Source organism: Lygodium microphyllum, chromosome 6 (assembly GCF_053477565.2).
Source record: "Lygodium microphyllum isolate KBCC chromosome 6, Lygodium_microphyllum_v1.1.10, whole genome shotgun sequence".
NCBI classification, from domain to species: Eukaryota; Viridiplantae; Streptophyta; class Polypodiopsida; order Schizaeales; family Lygodiaceae; genus Lygodium; species Lygodium microphyllum.
The window spans coordinates 53,318,762-53,332,736 of record NC_141140.1 but is presented as its reverse complement, the minus strand read 5'-3'; the positions used below and the strand labels follow the sequence as shown (position 1 = coordinate 53,332,736).

The 13,975-nt window shown below is 39.8% G+C and overlaps 1 protein-coding gene across 6 annotated transcripts in view; it reads right to left on the bottom strand.

Annotated features, from left to right (window-relative positions):
* The window catches only part of LOC148034559 (Urb2/Npa2 family protein), a 93,194-nt gene that overhangs the window by 70,094 nt on the left and 9,125 nt on the right, over positions 1-13,975 (bottom strand). The window lies entirely within an intron of this gene.

The window sequence follows — 13,975 nt, the reverse complement described above, 5'->3', positions numbered from 1 at the left end:
ATTTGGCATAATCCTTAACAAGAGTTAAATGTACAGAGGGTGAGCAGTATCCAGCAAGCAATAGCCAGTAAACGGATGCTGTGCAATTGAGATTATGGGTGATTGAATGTGTAATAATCATGATGTTGTCATGGTCACCTATAAATGCCCCATACGCATAGTATGCCTAACAATTATCATATTTTCTTATTTCCAAGACTTGTCATTTCAAGAAACTGAAAAGGATGTCTACTTGAAACTGAATATGACAATTATTCAGAAACTTACAGGCATGGACGCATAAGAGACCTGGAGACAAGTCGATGATTGATGCTGAGCAACCCTCTTTGTAAATAAATGCTTGACCAAAGATAGAGAAACTCAAGAGTAAAGGAGAGAAAATGACAAGAGCGAGCTGGGAGAGAGAGTCAATGATGGCGGGATGGCTCCTGCCCTAGGGCTTCTACGCCTGCATGCCAGTCAACAGACAGCCCCAACCTCATCGTTTCCTACCTGTGCCTTGCTCACCTGCAGCGGCCGCCAGTCCCTGCATGCCCCCATTCGCCCTCAACCCCTGCGCCCTGTTCGTCTCTCCTCTGCACCTCCCTGTCTGCTCTGCAAAGGCACTGTCTGCCTGCAATGGGCACGAGAGAGAGAGAGAGAGAGAGCGCCCAGTCACCCTCTCCTCCTCCAGCCTGCAGCCTGCCTGGAGGCCCTGTGCCTGTTTGAATTCTGCCTGTACTGTGCTCCCTGCTGCACACAGGCCCTGTTTCCTGCAGCGCCTGTCCAACAGCATCAGCCAGCCACTGTTTGTCAGTACCAAAGGCAGCACCAGCCTGAAACCACACCCTGCTGTTTGTCACCTGATGTGTGCTGTACCGGTGCCTCTGCGCAGGACCAGCCTGCATGAGAGAGAGAGAGAGAGAGAGAAAATTATAACAGGCACGTGCAATCAGAAGGGTAAGACCTGCAGCATGTCTAAGCTCAATACAGCATTTATAGATCAGGTGGTTGATGCTTTGGGGCCCGATTCAGAGGGGGAGGATGAGATGGTCCCATGCACGGAGGAGATGGCTGAGGAAGCAGCTCCAATCTCTGATCCACAACCTGTAGTGAAAAGCAGTAAACATGATGAGGATGCTCCGATGATGACTCTTGATAACTCGGCATCTTTTTTGGAACCCCCACCGCGTTCGTACGCACAGACTGCCAATGCTTCCAATAATCCCCCAAAACTGGATTGGGAACATCTACTAGAGTTTGCTAACTCTTTGCTGGGAGAAAATGTTCAGCACAAGTATAGTAATCTTCCAAATTGTGATGAGTAGGACATTGTGGATGCACAAGTTGACACACAAAACTGCTTCGATCTTTCTCTACTTTTTATGAACGCGGCATCATACTCTTCTTCACGGATAGGATCCCAGTGATCCCTTCGATCCGTCAATGGTTGGCTTCCATCCTCAGGTGTGATTGTGTTGACAAGGTTTTCATGGGCCCCAAAGGCTTCTATGAGGTCATGCTCATGTCAGCCACAAATAGAGATGTATCTTTTGGGCAAGCTGCCCCTCTTTTCTGACAGGCAGATGGCAGCAATTGGTACTGTCTTGGTGCCTCCCAGTATGAGGGCAGGCAACAGGAATTATTTATGTATGCTATGGGACACCTCCAGTAAAAGACCCAATTGGCTGCCCCTTAATTGCAACGGTATGCATTCTCTATGATTTAAGCTTTAACTGGGGCACCTTTGCAGATCATTGTTTCACTTGCACCAAGCTTGGTCATTTCATGGCTGAGTGTTTGGACAAAAAGGGTGCTACCGTTACACGCCAAGCAAATACTAAAAAGATGATGGGGGCACTACTCATTGGGGAACGATCTCTGCACAAGGATGTGGTCCAGCAAAAGCAACCTATGCTTTCTTAAAACCCTCAAGATTTGGGATGGGTTCATGTTCAACGATGAAAGGTAAAGAAGATTGAAATTCAGCAACCGATGTGTTTAGGCTCAAACACTCAAAATGCCTTCCCTACATATGTGCATAGAAAGGATAAATCTTTTGAGCTGCCACGTACAACTATCATGGACCCCTCCAATTCAAAGCAGGCGGTGTAGCCAAGATTGCAAATCGGGCACCCTAGGGATCCTCCAACACGCCTTGCTTTTGATCATAGAGGCAAGGTGAGCACCCCATGTGATCACAAATATCTTCATTTTCCTGTGAAAAATGGAAGCAATCCTTCCCCTACGAAAACTCCTCGCATAGGATAGGACACTTTTACTGTTTTGGCAGGTTTCTAGATAAAGGAATTTTGGAGGCTCTAGCTAAGAAGATGCAAGCGAGGCGTGAGCAACCTCACCCATGAATCCCTTGATTTCACGAATGGGGATTGCCACTTGGAATGTCCGTGGGATTTGTTCCCCCAACAAGCTAACCAACACGTGGCATTAGAGACTAGGCATTATTTAATTAATTAATGCCGGTGTAAGGGCTAATAACTGCTCAAGGATACTTGGAAGACGAATTGACCCAAACAATTTAATTAGTGGCTAGTATAATTAATTTTTTGAGCACTGGAATAATTGTTTAGTTCATTTTCAAAATTAATAATTTGACAATTAATTTAATAAGCTAGATAATGTTGAAAAATGAGATTAGAAGGCTGCCATTTGGCAAAACTTGCCCATACAAGTGGGAAAAACGTTTTTAGGAGCTTTATTTTTAGAATTAATATTTTGAAAACTAATTTGATAAGCCAAATAATGCTAAAAAATAGGATTAAAAGGCTGCCACTTAGCAAAACTTGCCTATGCAAGTGGAAAAAACGTTCTTAGGGGTTGGTGGAAGCCTATTCCAGCCGTCACGAGAGAGGAGGTTGTTAGAGGGCAAGGAGATGTTGATGTGATTTGCAGCCACCATTGACAACAGTTTGGAGTTCTCCAACAGCAAGTGAAAGCAGCCCAAGGTTCTTCTAGTGTAGATGACAGTATACAAGAGTATGTGGTAGTCTTTCTAGTGGTCCTAAGCTGTAGGTGACAGCTTCCATGGCTGTTTGAGCAGGGCAGCAATAGCTTTTCAACGTTTCTCGCGATGAAACTCTGATATTTCTCTCTCTACAACATTCTCTCTTATCCCCCAACCATCTCTCAAGTTATTTCAACATTTTCCAATAGTTTGAGCCATTAGAGGACGAGGTTTCAATCAATCTCTACTGTAAACCCTAATTTACAACAAAAATTAGGGTTTGACAGCCACCTCACGATGCATGCTCAGAATTGAAGGCCTAGGACTTGAATTTCAACAACTAAAATTAAGGAATTTCAAGGAGATTCAAGAGGCCAATCAGCCAATATCAAATTCGAGACTGAATTTGTCTTTCAAAGAGCAAGGTGAAGGCCAATCCCCAATTAAATCAAGGGGCAAATTGGTTTGAAGGCTTGCTAGACCATTTTCACAACAAGAGGCACTTGGATGAGCAAAGAAAATCAGAGGATCTCAATTATACTCCTTCCATTTGCATTAAAGAAATACCAAAAGGGGTGCCAATTTAGGGCCAACCGAATGTCCAATGCCCAAGATCAAAGTGGTGAAGTGTGCATTTTCAGTTTATGATAATTTTATGTTTGTTGTAACTAGTATTTAATCAGGTTATTTACCACCCTATCCAAGGAGGAAGGCATGTTTCAATGTTCATCGTTCCATTTTTGGAATACCATCAATTACCTTGACTTACTAGGCCCAAGGCACCTAATTAAAGGTCAGAAGCTTTGCTCTAATGCTGAAATTGTTCGAAGCATTACAGCAAGAATGTCTTCAGATAGAGAGATGGGATCAAGCAAAGATATTGTCTCTTGATCTGAAAATTCACAAAGTGTTGGGAAAATGCAATGTATAATCTTGGATAAGGCATGCAACATGGACACCAAGCTAATATTGTTGGTTAGACTAAAATGTAGGTCCTTCTAGGCCTTTAGAAGTTGATGATCAACAAGAGGAAGAGAAATTTGATGACCAGTTTAAAGGTCATCTAAGGATAGCAGCTGAAATGTTTATGCAATTGGCAAATGATCCTCAGATTATGCACTTTTTGAACCCTTAAAGAAGCGCAGCAAAGACAAGAAGAGAAAATTGTCTTTGAGAGCTTCGAGACAACAAAATGCACCGAAGGAAGAGCCAATACAATAGCATGAAGTTTAAAATGTGGATAGTGAGCATAAGCAAATGATGCCAATGGGGCAATTAATACATATACAAGGCTAACTTGGAAGTGCCAATCCAATGGCTTTTGGATTGCAAGGCATGCCTGCAATTATAGGGCAACCAAGTTCCTTTGGTGGTGACACTAGTTTCCATGCTATGGTGGGTTAAGGACCACATACAGGGATGCATGGCACAACTCCTTATGGTATACAGCAACCAATGCATGGTGTGCCAGGCCCAATGTATCAAGGTATGGCTAGTAATATGCATAACCCCATGTATAACAATGTTGGCATGATGCTAGGGCACAAAGTGGAAAATTTGGCAATGTATATATGCAGCCCACTATATTTGGGACTCATCGGATTAATGTTGGTTATGCAAATGCTCCGTAGGGTGTTGGTCATGAGGAAAAATGCTGCTAGTAATGCATACAATGTATGGAAAAATGTATCTTGGTATGGCTAATAGTATGCAAATTCCCATGCATAGTCACATTGCAATGGTCCAAAGTATACAAACAAGAATATTTCCTAATGCATCTGGTGCTCCTAGCATGTCAGATACACATGAGGTGCTAGTCAACCGCATGCAATATTGCATATTAATTAAGTTGCAATTGCAGCAATGTGAAAGTATAAAGCATCGCAATGCTTAAGGGAAAGAAAGGCCTACAACCTAGTGGAGATTTTGAGGCAAATAAAGGTAAAGTTTCCATATGCTTCTAGGTGAAGCTTCAACATTGTTTCACCAATAGATACAAAATGGATGGAAGAGGATGACTTGGTAGACCATCCTCACTTGTTGCAACTTTACCTAGATGACTTTCAATTACAGTCGCTTCAGTTCAGGCTCAATCAAGTTCAATAGAGCAAGGATCCGAAGTATTGCCTGATGCTCAAGGGAAAGTAGCACTTCCACTCCACCAATTGTGGACAACTCTAGTATGTAGTGAATCTCGGATGTATTTAGCATGCATCCAAGGTATTGTGCTAATAGTATGTCTGGAATGAGGCCACTACTCAGTGTAGTAGTCACTGTGAGATATATGAAAATAAATATGAGTTTCACCCAGGCATTGAAACTATAGTTTTGTATCAATTCATGATCAATTCGACATGAGTTTTTGCCTCAGTTTTGAGATCAATTTCAGCTCAGTTTTCGATTGGTTTGAAAACCATTTACGATCACTTTTGGGGATCAGTTTTTGCATTAGTTACTGATCAGTTTGTGATCAATTTGAGGTCACATTTACAGTAGTTTGTGATCAGTTCTTAGATCAGCAAATGATCAATTTATGATCAGAATATGCTCAGTTTTCAATGGTTTACAACTGGTTCCATGGACAGCAGCATGTTAGTAAATGACGTTGATAGTCTCAATCATGGTTTATGCTGAGAATATGCTTTATTGTGGTTCATCTAGCAAATGATCAGATTATGCTCAGTTTTCAATGGTTTACAGCTGGTTCCAAGGACAGCGGCATGTTAGTAAATGCCATTGATAGTCTCAACCATGGTGTGTACTAAGAATATGCTAGGATGAACTTGTTCTGCTGCCTACGCATACCAAATCTCTATGTATTTCATCCTTGCAGCTGCAAGCAGCTGCTGTCGCCATCATTCTTCTAATCTTCCTCAGCTTGTTGCCCACAATTCTGAGCTGACACTGCTATGTTTAGCCTGATCCAAACTCCCAAACCTGTGTTTGCAGTAGTTGATCACATAAATTGCAAGAAGCGCTACACAAGTGATGCGACCTGACTTCTCCAACACCTTTCCAAGACGACGCAGCAAAGTCGCTCCATGCAAGGAAATCCCTCAAAAGCATCGTAGAATGAGATTCTCGCCAAGATGAGGGGATCCACTAGAGGAGGAAGAGACACTAGTGCATCGGCACCAACACCTATGGCTACTCATGAGGAAGCCTCGAATGCAGGCTTATCTTTGATTAATACCTCCACCATTAGCAATGGCAAGTCCACATCCGCATTCGGCTCTGGCAAAATGCAAAGAATGGAGATTCATGGAGCATCGAAGAGGCGATCCTCTCTCTCTCGAGCCCTCAATCGTACATGTGTCGGAGGCAACAACTTGCAGACATTGAGATTGCATGCACGATGATTAAGTGCGATCTTGCATTCAATGTCCTAAAGCAAGAGCGATGGAAGAAGATGGTAAATTTTCATGGAGTTGGAAAGAGCAAAGTTGGAAAAACATTGATATGCATTCAGGTGATGTAGCCATGCTCTCTAAGTACAAAGGCAAGGGTAAAGCAAAGTAGTATGTGAAAAATCAACCCAAAGCTGATGTGGGACAACCATCTAGCAAGGCTGCCCAAGACATAGAAAAGGCAAAAAAAAAAGGAGAAATGCCAGTATTATAAGAAACCTGGACATTGCATTGATGAATGCAAGAAAAGATTGGCCAAAGAGGAGAAGAAAGACTTCGGTTTGGCTATTCAAGAGACATCAGCCTCAAGATCTACTGATGGTGATTAATAATATGTATTTATAACACTCCATGGCTGATTCTACATTTAATACTAATAAAATGCAACGTACTTGGTTTTGACGATGAGGCATCCAAGAGCATCACTTCACAAAAGTGTTTATTTACATCTTTGTATTCACTCCCTATAGTGGAGCATGTTATCTGTGCAACTAACAACACAATTATGATATCTGTGGCATTGGTTCAGTGTTGATTATTGCTACAGATTGCTCAAATTTCATGCTTCTAGATGTCTCATTTATGCCTCATAAAACTAGAAATCTATTGTCAATTTTTGCTTTCAATAAGCATGGATCTCAAGTCATCTTTGAGAATGACAAGTGACTTGTCATGAACAGGGAGCTTGATCACGCTTTTCAACTGTCAAGCACCTTGTATAAGAACCTTTTCTTGTTGGATACATATAAGAGATCTCATGATGCTCTGGCAATTAGAACTCTTATGCCCACAATGCAAAACGCGAAGCTATGGCATGCCCAATTCAGTCATACAAGTTTTGGCAAGCTGACGACTCTTCAATGTTGTCGTATAGTGGATGTCTTACCTCTTGTGGAGACCCCACCTCCCCATGCATGTGAAGAATATATCTTGGGTAAAATGCATATGTTTGATTTCTAAAAGAAGTGTCATGCATACTTGTTTTGCTTGAAACAAGTATTACACATCATGCCACTATGAGGATAACCCAACAAAATGGTGTTGCTGAAAGAAAGAATCGGACCCTCATGGAAATGTCTAGATGTATGCTTAAGAGCAAAGAGCTACCACATAAGTTTTGTCTTAAGGATCTTCAGTGTGCTAATCATATCTTAAATCATGCACCAACAAAGGCACTAAAGACTATCACACCTTTAGAGGCTTAGTATGGAAAGAAACCAAAGGTTAACTACTCTTGGATATTTGGATGCATAGTCTATACACATGTGCCGAAGGAGCTTCATAGCAAGCTTGATGACAAGGCCTTAAAATGCATTTCTTTTTGCTACAATTCGAAAAGCAAAGGCTATTGCTTGTATGATCCATGCACAAAGAAAGCATTTGTCAATAGAGATGTTAATTTTGCTAGAAATGCAGCCTTTCACATGATCAATTTGAAATGCCAACCCCCTATTACTCGGCTGATGTTTTTGAAGGCCTCTTACTACTTTCCCTGGGGTCTGAGCCTACTAGAAGAGTTGGATTCTATTGCCACCAACCATACTTGGAATCTTGTTGAGTTGCCACTTGGCAAGCAAGCCATTGATACCAAATGGGTTTTTAAACTCAAGCGCAAGGCTGATGGTACTACAGACAAGTACAAAGAATGTTTGGTAGCAAAAGGCTATGCACAAAAGAAAGGCATAGATTATGAGGAGACATTTGCTCCTACATCATGTATGAGTACAATTAGGTGTGCCATTGCTATGGCTGCAAATTATGATTGGAAAGTACATCAATTGGACATCAAAACAACACTCTTGAACAGTGACCTACATGAGGATGTTTGTGTCACAACCTCTAGGGTTTGTGGTGAAAGGCAAAGAGCACATGGTCTACAAATTGCATAAAGCTCTTTATGGATTAAAACAAACTCCTCATGCATGGAACTCTAAGATTGATGCTTATTTGGCCAGCATTGGCTTTACAAGTAGTCCAACTACTCCCACTCTCTACATTAAGAATGAAAAGGAGGGAGGCCTGCTGGTAATCATTCTATGATGTAGATGATATGCTTATCACCAAACCAAAAGAGCATAAAATTGCAAATTTCAAGGCTGAATTGAAGCATGCTTTTGCTATATTAGATATGGACTGCTTACACTACTATTTGAGGATTCAATTCACCCAAATGATTTTGATTTGGCTAGTGATTCAAACACTAGGCAATCTACTAGTGGACACTTTCTTTCTAGACCGTTCATGCATTTCGTGGCTAAGTAAGAAACAACCTATAGTGGCTACCTTGTCTTGTGAGACTGAGTATAGGGCACCCTTCACAACAACAATGAAATGTGTATGACTGCATAGATTGTTGTTGCACCTATCTTTGTGAAGGGCGCTTGGGTAAGTGAACAATTTCCCACAAGGGACACTGCCCAAGTGGAACTTGCTACATGGGTATTCTTAGCATGTAGCATACTATGCATCTCATTGTGAAAAGCACCCTTGAGCAGATCCTGAGTTGCCTCCATCGATACTTTTTACACCACATCACCACTCTTTCATCACTTTTTCCCTCATGATCGATACCCGTGTATGGTTGGGTAAGCTTGTTTATTATAAGGTGTATTGGATCTGGCCATCCCTTTTCATTCTTCCATATGGGCACAGTTACTTAATTGACTACAAACTATCTCTAGTCAAACCTTTTCCAAACCCCAAAAATTTCAAAAAAAGATTCAATGTGGTTCCATCCACCTTTGCAGGACTTGGTAGGCCACTGGACTGTCGATGTGTGCCCTTTATCCGATACCTTGGCCTCTCTGGGGTAACTACATGGACTCCCTCAATAAGATAATGATTACATCTATAGTCTTGATAGGCCACTAGACAACTATCGTGCACCATAGTACCTGAGACGGCATTTCGAGGGCCCCGAAACAAAACAGCCATTTCAGACCAAAACAGGAACAAGGAAATGCCATTTCAATACTCTATGGGAGACGAGCAACTATCTCCTCCTCTTACTCAAGCATATTATCTCCTACAGCTCTATTCACCTCCTTTCGCTCCTATCTTCTATGCAACTCTCTCCTCCTTTTACTCAAGCACATTATCTCCTACAGCTCTTCTTCTTCTTCTTCTTCCCTCCTCCTAGATTCTTCTCCTTCATATTTTCAAAGTTCTTCTTCCACCCTCCTTCTTTTTTAGTTTTCCCCTCCTCCTCCTTTTTCTTCAATCTTTTTTTATTTCTTAACTTATTTGCAAATTTCTATTTGGCATTATCTTATCATGGCACTAGATCTATTTTGGAGGCATATCAATCCAATCAAGGGATACAAGGGTCCTCAAAGTCGGATGAGAAGATAGTGCATGGATCATCACAATCCGAATGAGTCATGACTTGTGGACTCTAGAGATTAGACTCACGATACCTCAAGAGTCTGGAGTTAGAAGTCAAGAGTCAATATAGCATTTCAGACTCAATAGTTACTCGTACTCGGTGCCAACTAGACTTTGGACAAATTATTCACATCACAAACTCACATATATCTTGATTTTGCTTATTATACATCTTGGTTCCACCATTCTTGATATCAGTCTTTAGATAATTTATGAGTCATAAATTATAATTTATTTTATTGTTTAAAGTTTTAAAAACAATGTCTTAAGTGTATTAAATTGTCTTAACTATTGAATATTCACTCATGAGTTTTGTATAAAATTTGAATACATATTGTTGTAGGATTCATATATTTACATATCCATGTAATAACATATTTATTTTAGTATCTCAAACCATGTTTTCCCTTTTTCAAAATTTGGTCGAAACTCTAAAGCTCTGATTTTCCCCGTTTCTATTTCTCCTGTTTCCGAAACTCCCTTGTACTATGCAATACACCCTTTATTTGATGCCCTAGCTGCTTTGGAGTGGGACATCTTGAGATAAACATGGGTTGGCATTCCTTTCTATCCCTGTTTTGGGCCTACGAGAAGGCATTGAGCTTAAAAATGCATTACATTTGATAAGCCTCATTTAACAGCCCCAAGACATGCTTAATTAATGAAAAACCCTAAAACACGGAGCGGTTTGAGAGAGTGTAAACCCTAATTTGAAAAGGGCCATCCACATCTATAAATAGATATACTACTCACCATTTAGCCCATCCTTCTCTATAGATTTCTCACTCTACCATGGAGATTTCAGCCATCAACCACCTCCAGAGTTCTCCTTCTCTCTCTATTTATGTTTGTGTTTTCGCATTTTGCGCTTTGGGTTTAGGGTTTGAGTTTTGCATATCAATGTCTGTGTCTTTGCGTTTTCTGTCATGGTCATACACTTTGTGTTCCCTCAATGCAAACCCTAGCAATTTCTTCACGTAACCGCACGTACATATGTTGTGGTACTTTCATTTCAGTCTTTTATCATGTTGTAGACTTAGTTCATTTGAGTGGAAAAAGGAAAAAAAAAGTAAAAGAAGATTTCAGTCCTATCTCTTCGTATTCTGAAGTCTCCATTGCTTGTGGGTGTGTATGTGTGTGTGTGTGTGCGCGCGCGCTCTTGGGTGCTTCACCTCTCTTCCCTCTTGTATGTTTTCATGATATAAGAGTCGTCCCACAACTACATGGAGCTCAATTGAAGGCTGAGGTAAAGGTGTTGAAGCACAAAAACAAGCAAGCAAGTAATGGATAAGAAACTCTTCTACCGTACTTGATTTGCCTTAGGTTATAGCCACAAGAGGCTCCTGAGGCTAGCAAGGCTACAATCTCCGATTACAATGAAACTTGGTGAGCAGAAAGAACGGTCTATATACAGCAAATAATCCCTTTAGAGCTTTCCCACTGTGATCTTTGGAATTTCGGTCTCCGTTCTGACCTACAAGTAGTCCTGACATCAATGTTTGGGTATACTGCAATTTCAGCTATGTCTATCATTTACAGGTGCACAGGTTACAAATTTCGAATCTATAAGGTTTCAGATGTTTGCTAGGTTGCAGACACAAAAAGCATTTGCATATAGTTTGCATATTGCAATCATTGATGTACAGTCAATGAAAAAGGCTGCATGTTTAGTTGCAGAGCACTTGGTGTCAGCTTGCTTGCAGATTGCAGGTTTTTGTAAGGTTTTTTGTTTTGTCAAAATGTCTGACAACTTCAACCAAATTGTCAGAGAGAATCTTAATAAGAACAATTATCCCGCATCAAAGTTCAGAATGACAAATTTCTTGAAGGACAGAGGTGTTTGAAATTACATTGAAGGAGACATGGCAGTAGCACATGAAGTTTCTGCACAAAGTGCTACTATAGAACAATTAAAGACTAAGAAAGATTGGAAGGAGACACAAAGTAAAGCCATGTATTGGCTATCTGTCAATGTCACAAATAGTACGATGGGCTATTTACAGAAATCTAAAACCCCCACTATTGCATGGAAGAATTTGGCAAGGCTGTTTGAAATAAACACAAAAACTAAAAAGCTGCAGCTCAACAAGTCAAAGCTGAGCCAAGTGAAAATAGAAAACCTATTCATTAATGATTATGTCTTAAAGATCAAGAATATTGTGGAAGCTCTTTAGTCTATCAATGTGATAGTTGATGATGATGATGTTGTGCGTACATGCTTAGATGGACTTAGAGATGAATACAAGAGGTTCTTCAAGTCATCTATGAATAAGAGAGATGATATCCTTGATTTTTAAGACTTGATTTTTATGTTGATACTTGAGGAAAACAACCTTAGCTTGGATTCCTCTTCTTCTCAAAGCAAAAACAAGCCTGAATATGTATTTTACTATACTAGCAGAGATAGAGGTCATGACAAAGACCAAGGTGGTAGTCGTGGTCAAGATTATGATACACAGCAAAATAGAGGAAGACAATCCCGAGAAAGGGGGAGCCAAAGAGAGCAAGTTGCAAATTCTAATAGACAATAGAATTTTGGTGATAGCAAAGAGTATTAGCATTGTAGTCAACAAGGCCACATTTCTAAAAATTGCTTCAAAAAGAACGCTAAAGTTAAAAATGGAAAAAAGCAATAAGGTAATTATGCATCTAGTAGCAAAAACAATGATGACAGAAGTAGACTATTGTTTGTTATACAGTACTTTATGAATACCATGACTGCTGACGGTTCATCAAAGAATGATATATGGTATGCAAATTTAGGTGCCTCTAATCATATTTCTCACAAAGAGTGATTTAGAGAGAGGTGCAATCCAAAGTCTCTGAGCTATGTGGAGACAGGGGATGATATAGCTCACCCAATTACTCATGTTGAAAATATTCCTTTGAGTATATAGAATGGAAAAACTAAGTACTTGGCTAATGCACTGCATGTACCAAATATTACAAAAAACTTGGTTTCTTTTGATTAAATGGAAAAACTAGAATTACAAATTCAATTCACATCTGATGATTGTTATGTAAAAGATCTCAAAAATGATTGCAATTTGATTATAAAAGGGAAACGTGCTGGCAAATTGTTTACTCTTGATGTAAGTTTGTCTGAAATAAATGATGCCATGTTTGCACAAGATTCAGGTATTGTGGCTAATATTGAAATTTGGCATAAGAGAATTGGTCATGTGAATGTGCAACAGCTGAAAGATATGTAATCAAAACTTATTGTGGATGGCTTGCTCAAGTTTAGGGTTAATGGGATATATAAAGTATGTGAAGCATATCAATTTGAAAAACAATTAAAGCATGCATTTCCACATGAAAAGCATGTATGCAAGAAGCCACTTAAATTGATACATTCTGATGTGTGGAGTTTACAAAGACTACAACTTTAAGTGATTCAAAGTATTATGTTTCCTTCATTGACGATCATACTCGCAAAGTATCGGTTTACTTTATGCGTGAAAAAAGTTAAATGTTCACTCACTTTAAAAGTTTTAAGGCTTTGGTTGAGAAGGAGACATGGTTGCAGATTAAATACCTAAGGTTGGATGGAGGGGGAGATTCTCTCTCCAATGAGTTTTCTAATTTTTTGCCAAAAAATGGTATATAGAGATAGTATACATGTAGATATACTTTGCAACAAAATGGAGTTGTTGAGCGAAAAAACAAGCATATTACAGAGATGGCTCATGCATTGATATCAAAAAGAAACTTGTCTCACTACTAGTGGACTAAAGCAGTTGCTACTCCTATATACATTATGAACAAGATGCCCACTATTATTGTACATGGTATGATACCTGAAGAGAAATTTATGGGTAGAAAGTCAAATCTGTCCCATCCGAAAGTATTTGGATGTATTGCCTATGTGCATATTCTTGATGAGTTGCACAATAAATTAGATTTTAAAGCAAAAAAATGTGTATTTATTGAATATTCTCCTGAGCATAAAAGATACAAATATTATAATCCTGTTACACGTGAGATGAGAGTTAGCAAGGATGTTGCTTTAGATTAAATGAGTAGTTGCTATAGCAATATGCAAAAAACAATTGGGGCTAATGAGCATGAGAGTGTGGGCTATGCAAAAAACAAGTCACCAACCACAGACATTGAGTGAATCACAAGAGTCTCCTAGTCATAGTTCCATTGATAGACCTTGGAGTGGCAAATTGAGGTCAAAGGTTACTCTACCAAGTACGTCATAGATGTCAAAAAAATGTAAAGAGAAAGTTAGGGA